Consider the following 7,979-nt stretch of genomic DNA (forward strand, 5'->3'; position numbering starts at 1 on the left):
CCCTCCATCTTTCCCAACATCAGGGTCTTTTCCAGGGAGTCTTCTCTTCTCACGAGGTGGCCAAAGTATTGGAGCCTCAGCTTCAGGATCTGTCCTTCCAGTGAGCACTCAGGGCTGATTTCCTTAAGAATGGAGAGGTTTGATCTTCTTGCAGTCCATGGGACTCTCAAGAGTCTCCTCCAGCTCCATAATTCAAAAGCATCAATTCTTCAGCGATCAGCCTTCTTCATGGTCAAGCTTTCACTTCCATACTGGGAAAACCATAGCTTTTACTATACGGACCTTTGTTGGCAAGGTGATGTCTCTACTTTTTAAGATGCTCAAGGTAGAGCAGGTTAATGAATTCTGCAGTTTTTACACACATTAATAACCATCGCTTTCATTGCATGGGGGTTCCATTTCCTCTCCCTCTCTCTCTCTCACTCTCTCTGGCTTTCTCTAATTTTGCTTCTCTCTCTTTTGACATATCATGGGAGTGAGTGATCTATCAGGGGACTTTTGAATAGTTACCCCAGCATCCAGGGATTACTTTAGAAGTTGACTCCTCTGAAAGTATTCGTTGCTTACTGCTGCAGAATGTCATCTGTACAGCCAGGAAGCTGCTATCCAGCCAAATATGAAGCCAGCAGGATTCAATTCAAAGGAATGCTTAGCCAACTTTGGAAAATGAATAGAATTTGTGACCCAGAAACTAGAGAAGTATATAAACGAGTGGTCAGATACAGCTGTACTACATAGCGCTTTCCAGGGGGTTCTAATCTGATACATGTCATGTTTTATGTCATTTAAAAAGATATTGCTTGTTTTGCTTTCTAGATTATTTCACGAAGCAGCCAGTGAAACCGTTGACAAAAATTATCACTGCTAGTTGTTTAAGCTTTGCATAAATGTTTGGGTCCAGAATGTTTAGCTTCAGAAGTTGAGTATGTAGCTTTCCATTCCAAGTTGCAGTCGTATCGCTTCCATGTGTCTGAGAAATCCAAAAACATTTTGAGCATGCTTTGTCTGCTGCTTCCCCAGAAACTCAGTTGTGTATGTCTGCTGACTTGAGGGGGTGGGAGGTGGGGATCACATGTTTGAGATCATAAGTTATCCTCACGTGTTGGGATCCCACAAGGCTGTTCATCATGTACAGTGGCTGGAAGCAAGCCCAAAGCGAAAATGAAATGGGCAAGAGTTGATAGTACATAGCGATTCTGACATTCCTGAGCTGTTACGTGGGGTTTGCATCTCACCAGAAACCAAGAGGGCCTAGAAACTCAAATCAGCAAGCAAAGGATCACATTCCTGGTGAAGATGAGGCAACAGATCTCCTCCAGCGCTATTGTAAGGTTGCTGCTGGACTGCTCTGTGTTGCATTTTAGAACCACCGATGAGATAGTATTGTGGATACTACAGATGGGAGGCAAAAGGGGAAGGTGAAATCTGCTCACCTCTTTATGCCTTGCGTCCTTCCACTGCCATTTATTTGGCAGTAGCAACAGCAGGACTTTTCTCGATGCCAACACTCTCCATCCCAGTTGAAGTGTACAGTGGTACCTCGGGTTAAGAAGTTAATTTGTTCTGGAGGTCGGTTCTTAACTTGAAACTGTTCTTAACCTGAGGTACCACTTTAGCTAATGGGGCCTCCTACTGCCGCTGCGCCGCTGGAGCACAATTTCTGTTCTCATCCTGAAGCAAAGTTCTTAACCCGAGGTACTATTTCTGGGTTAGCAGAGTCTGTAGCCTGAAGCGTCTGTAATCCGAGGTAACACTGTACCTGGGTTTCTACAAGGTGAGACACAGTGATAACAGGAAGAGACTTTATTGAGCTAATAGAACTGAACAAAAGGGGGAAAGCAACTGCTTGTATGTATTTCTGAAGGCCTGGGCCACTCTCATCGTGATTGGCTGTCTAAACCCCTAAGCTGTGAATCGCAACTCAGAGCTTAAAAGCCAATGCAAGTAGACCAAAACCTGATAATGCTATGTGATTGGATACCATGTATCAAATTAGAATACCCCCAGTGCTTTTTTTCTAAAAAAAATGTTTAGGGTACTCTCATTTTGACTCAGGAAAATCACCATTTTATAGGTCAAATCGGGGAAAATAAATACAGTAAATGGACAAAAGTACAAAGATTCACAAAATGTTTAGGGGTATGCGTACCCCCCAGAAAAAAGCACTGAATACCCCTGAAAGCAACAATATATTGCCATCTAGTCAGGTTGGGGAAACTTTTCCAGTTTGAGGGCATCATTCCCCTATGAACAACCTGTCAGAGGCCACATGCCAACTGTGAGGCAAAAGTGGGCAAGGCCAGAGTTGTAAAATCCAGTGATGCAATTGCGAGAGGTTTCTACACACAAACATACACATATCTCAGTTGTCTGTCAAGGCAAGCAAGAGGCATTACCTCACTTGAAGGATACATGGCCACAGTGGAGTTTGGTCTGGAGGAGATGTGGCCTGAGAAAGGTCCTGAGGTGTAGATAGAGAGGGCTGAGGAGCTGCATTTGGGCCCAGAGATCTCTCAGAGTATTCCTCTCAGAGGAACACTTTTCTGATTGTTCTGTCAGCACAAGCATTTCCACTTGCCGGATGGAAGAATCCCCCCCTCTCCTTCCCCCATGCACTGTTTTCCCCAACTCACAGAGCAGAACTGGGGTGCAGGAAAGGCCCTTTGCACTAGTAGGAGCCCTTGTTCTGCTTTTCACAAGCACACCAGATTAGTTGAATCCGGGCCTGAGGTTCCCTATCCCTGTCAAATAGCGTCATTCATCAGTAGGACACACCATTTATTTATTTTTAAACCACACAGAAGGCTACCAAATGACATAGCATCACTCACAGTGGCTTGGAACATCTTTGATTTTACAAAGTTACTCGTATTTTAATTTGCCCTGTTTTCCTCCCTCATAATAGCCTCGTAGCAACCCTCTAAAAAGCCATACATTGGCAGAGGGAGAGAAGTCATTTCGTTTTATAGCTGCACTCATTCATTATCCACCCGAACTGGAAATCTGGCAGACATTGCCTTGGTTCTGTCATTCTTGGCTGGTTTCGTGTATCTTGTCTTCAGTCCTGAGAACGGCAGCTTTCATCTGGGTTGCACTCTCACATACATATATTTGTACCCTGAAATTAAATGGTTTTCCTTGTTTTGGTTTATTGAAGACTCAAACCACACAACGAACAAACAAGTCGTAAATCCTTGATGGGTGTGGGGCCTCTGCCCTAGCGACCGTTTCACCACATTAGATGCAACATCACCTTTGATTGTTGCCTTAAAAACCAGGCTAAGTAGGACTCGGAAGGACACCCAGCAAGCCGCAGACTGAAAAGGAAATGGACTGAACCTCTCACTGATCTCTTCATTTGTATTTTAGGAATCTGTGGCACATCAAAAAGAAGCTTCCTTCCCCACATATTGCAACCAACAGAAAGGGTTCATTTGCAACTCTTTCAATCACAGCGTATTGGTTATTTTTCTGCATATGTGATTTAAAGCTGCAGCCTATGGGCTGTTTAAATCAACATTTCTTGTCCTCAGCTAAGCCAGAGATCCATTCCTGCTTCCGGAATATGCAGGATCTAGTGCAAAGAGAAATTGCCTTCTCATCCCAGTGGTGGGCATTGGTCTGTTCCACTGCGCAATTCATGGACAGCTGTTGCATTACTATTACCATTAATTACATTTGTATCCCACCTTTCTTCCAAAGAGCTCAAGATGGCTTACATAGTTATCCTTCCCATTTGATCCACGCAACGTCTTACTGTGAGGTCCGTTGTTGGGCTGAGGGTAAGGTCACCCAGTGAACTTCATGGATTTGAACCCTGGTCTCTCAGGTCATAGCCCAACACTCTAGTCACTATGCCACATGGCATGGTTGGGCCAATACATTTCTCTGGCATTGGCATGAAGTAGAGGATAAGGCTCTCTCTACCACTCTCTTAAGGGATGCGGGTGGCGCTGTGGTCTAAACCACAGAGCCTAGGGCTTGCCGATCAGAAGATCGGTGGTTCGAATCCCCATGATGGGGTGAGCTCCCGTTGCTCGGTCCCAGCTCCTGCCAACATAGCAGTTCGAAAACACATCAAAGTGCAAGTAGATAAATAGGTACCGCTCCGGCAAGAAGGTAAACGGCATTTCCGTGCGCTGCTCTGGTTCACTAGAAGCGGCTTAGTCATGCTGGCCACATGACCCAGAAGCTGTACGCCGGCTTCCTCGGCCAATAAAGCGAGATGAGCGCCGCAACCCCAGAGTCAGCCACGACTGGACCTAACGGTCAGGGGTCCCTTTACCTTACTACCCTCTTGCGGAGCATTGCCAGGCAGCTTTGTTTCCCAAGCATAGGATCATACTTCAATAACCCTGTTGTCTGTCGCTCTTTGTGCTACCGCAGCTGAACCAAAGGATCAGCAGAGAGTCCTTTTGATTGCCTCTAGGCCTGCATTCAGTTATGTCCAATGAAATCAGTGGGGCTCATGCGGGTGTAACCTCCATCACAGCAGCAACAGAAAACTGGGAGTCCTGCCCTTCCCCTACCAACCGGTTTGATTTGCAGGAATGTTGTCAGTATAGAGAAATTGAAGTGAGGGTGTAAGTGCCCAGTCTTTCCCTTTTCATATATTGCTTTCGCTTGGGACAGAAGTACCTCCTGACCAGTTTCCATCTGGTCCAAACTTAGCTGCTGTTATGGTTGCTCAGAGTATATAAGAACTTATAGCCTTGTACTGAGTCAGGCTATTGGTCTTCTAGTCTAGTCTTGGATACGAGACAATTCCTCCCCAAGACCTCAGGCAGATCTCACTCCATTGACCTGATAAGCTTTTGGCTGCAAGTGCTGCAAGTTTAACCTGGAACCTTTTGCATGTGAAGATGCTGTGGTCTATCACTAAGCTGTGGTCCTTCCTCTCTTGAGTAGCGAATGATGAGGAAGCGAAATAGCACTCACAACTTCCTGTTTCTTCTCTTCTACTGTAAACTTAGCAGTGTACCAGTAATGGGTTGTGAGTACTCATGTGCTGGGTAACCATTGGACCAGGAATTGGGTAACCCTGGCCTGCAGGTGTTGTTGGACTGCAACTCCCATCATCTCCTGACTATTGGCCATTTCTCCTGGGGCTGATGGATGTTGGAGTCCAACAATATCTGCAGAGCCACAGGTTATCTCCCTCCCTGCATTAAGTTGAAGTCATCTATATGGGTGGAGGGCAGGGGGACCAACCTGTTTTGGTAGGTTTTGGAATTGCACTGTATTTTGCATATGTTTTTATTGCAGATATTGCCTCATCCAGAAATTATCTGCAAAGAGTTACGGCTCAACGCACCTAGCTTTCCTTCAAGCAAACTCCCAACTTGCACTCCTCTATTTGCATGTCTTTAAACTTATAGGCATAATGCACAACATTTATGTTATGTTTCAGTCTCATGATCCCTGTGGGACAAAACATGCATATTTAAATGTATATTTGGCTTCAGCTACTTCCTGGCTCCAGAAATAGAACAGGAGTGGCAGACGGTTTTCTGCAATGTCTTCCAATGTTCCACCCAGAGACAGGTGAATCAGCTAATTTCCGGTCTTTGTCACTTTTGCATATACAGCAGTTCATAGAATCATTAGACTAATAGAGGTTGGAAGGGACTGTGAGAGTCATCTAGTCCAACCCCCTGCAATGCAGGAATCTCAACACACAGTCCCTCATCCAATTTGAAACTATACTTAGCTTTGCAAATGTGCTAGCGGTTTTATCGCTGCACTATTCCCATTCATGCACTGATCTGTTGCTGTTGTTGTTGAAACAAACCATTTGGGGTTGCGTTCAACGAAGCATGTCCCATCAGTGCAAGGATTTCTCCTTGTGCAGCAGAATCTTCTCCCTCTCGCCTCCCCACAAGCATTCCCCAAATCTGTTCTGGGCTTCCCCCAACACTCAACAGTAGATTTGGTAACAGGATGGGGAAGGAGAGAGGAGGGAATCCCAGTGAGCTTACACTCATCTTTATGCTAGCATGGTGGGGTGGTTAAGAGCAGTGGACTCGTAATCTGGTGAATCGGGTTTGCTTCCCTGCTCCTCCACATGCAGCTGCTGGGTGACCTTGGGCCAGTCACACTTCTCTGAAGTCTCTCAGCCTCACTCACCTCACAGAGTGTTTGTTGTGGGGGAGGAAGGGAAAGGAGATTGTTAGCCACTTTGAGACTCCTTAAGGTGAGTGAAAGGTGGGATATCAAGTCCAAACTCCTCCACTTCTTCTTCTTCTTCTTCTTCTTCTTCTTCTTCTTCTTCTTCTTCCAGCACAGATATGTCACTGAATACCGTCCATGGTAATTCACATTTAAATATGTATTTAAACACACATTTCTGAACATCTTTTCTCTCAGGATATTATTTGTGGTTGTGATTGTTATTTTTTTATTTTATATCCTTCCCTTCCTCCCTAGGAGCTCAGGGTGGCAAGCAGATATACAATTTAAAAACAAAGCAATGTGTTAAAAAAAATGCTAAAAGCAATTACAATTGAAAGCATCTAAAAGCAGTTACAGTTAAAAACATTCTAAAGGCAATTACAATTTTAAAAATTGATTTTAAGGTTGCCAGGAGCAGCATGCTTCAAGCACCAAATGCCTGGATTTGCAGGGATGCTTTCAAATTCTTCCTGAAAGTTAATAATGATGGAGACAGGCACACTTCTCTAGGGAGGGCATTCCCCAACTGGAGAACCATCACTGAAAAGGCCCTGCCACAGGTCAGCGACGGCACCACCACCAAGGCTTTGCCTGAGGTCAGCCTTTGCATTTTTGATCCAAGACCTGTGGCAGATCATTTTTTTATTTATGCATGTATTCATTGTATAGATGCCACATAACTGAGTTCTTTGGTCAGGTTCAATAAGTGCAAAAACTGGTGAATAACAAAGGCTATAATTCTAACCCCGCTTACCTGGAAGTGAACCCCTATGAAGTCAGTCAGGCTTAATTCGGAGTAGGATTGCTACGACATTAGTTTTGCACCTTAGCCTGAAAGGTTCTCACTGGAATTCACAAAGTTCAGGATCCTTGGCTATCCCTGGTTCCCCCATTGTTCATCTCTGACTGGACTGAGGACCACCAGGGATGAGGGAATAAACTGATCTCCTCCTGTTTACTTAATAATCCTCACACACAATGAAGCACTTCTAGTTTAATAGAAACATAAACGTGAAGTTCTTTCCTCCTCTCGTAATTATCTCTGCCCTTGATTTCCCCACCACCACCAGAGTAGTGTTAGCGCATTGTCACTTTCTTGTGATTTTTCCCCCTTCTCACATTGATGTGCAAAAAGTTACTTTATTCTGGAGAAGATAATTGTATTAGCATGTTGTTCTGTTTCTTCAGCAGCTGATGACAAGGCTGCAGTTTCATGTCTCTTCAACCTCATTGAGCTCCCTTCTTTTTATTGCCTTTGTCTCATCTCATTGTAGACATGCTGGGATGAAAGAATCGGGTGGCCTATTGTCAAAAGATTTGAGGCTGGCGTTCTCTGTCACTTCTCTCATTAAAACATCCTCTGGTGATTTCTATTAAAAAACACTTGAAGCTGTGATCTTCAGCACCCTTAGATGAAAGGGACTTCCATTGAAATCCGTGGGATTTATGTCCAAGTAAATAAGTAGCGATGTAGAACAGTAAAAAAAAACACAGCAAGAACAAAACACTCTGATATTTGTTCATATAACTAGGACGTTATATGGATCCATGTTAGATGGGGAAGAAAGCCTTGTATACAAACAAAACATATGCTCACAAGATATGTACAGTGGTACCTCTGGTTACGTACTTAATTCGTTCCGTTCTTAATCTGAAACTGTTCTTAACCTGAAGCACCACTTTAGCTAATGGGGCCTCCTGCTGCTGCCGCACCGTCGGAGCACGATTTCTGTTCTCATCCTGAAGCAAAGTTCTTAACCTGAGGTAATATTTCTGGGTTAGCGGAGTCTGTAACCTGAAGCGTATGT

This window comes from Podarcis pityusensis (assembly GCF_964106645.2).
Source record: "Podarcis pityusensis genome assembly, chromosome: 2".
NCBI classification, from domain to species: domain Eukaryota; kingdom Metazoa; phylum Chordata; class Lepidosauria; order Squamata; family Lacertidae; genus Podarcis; species Podarcis pityusensis.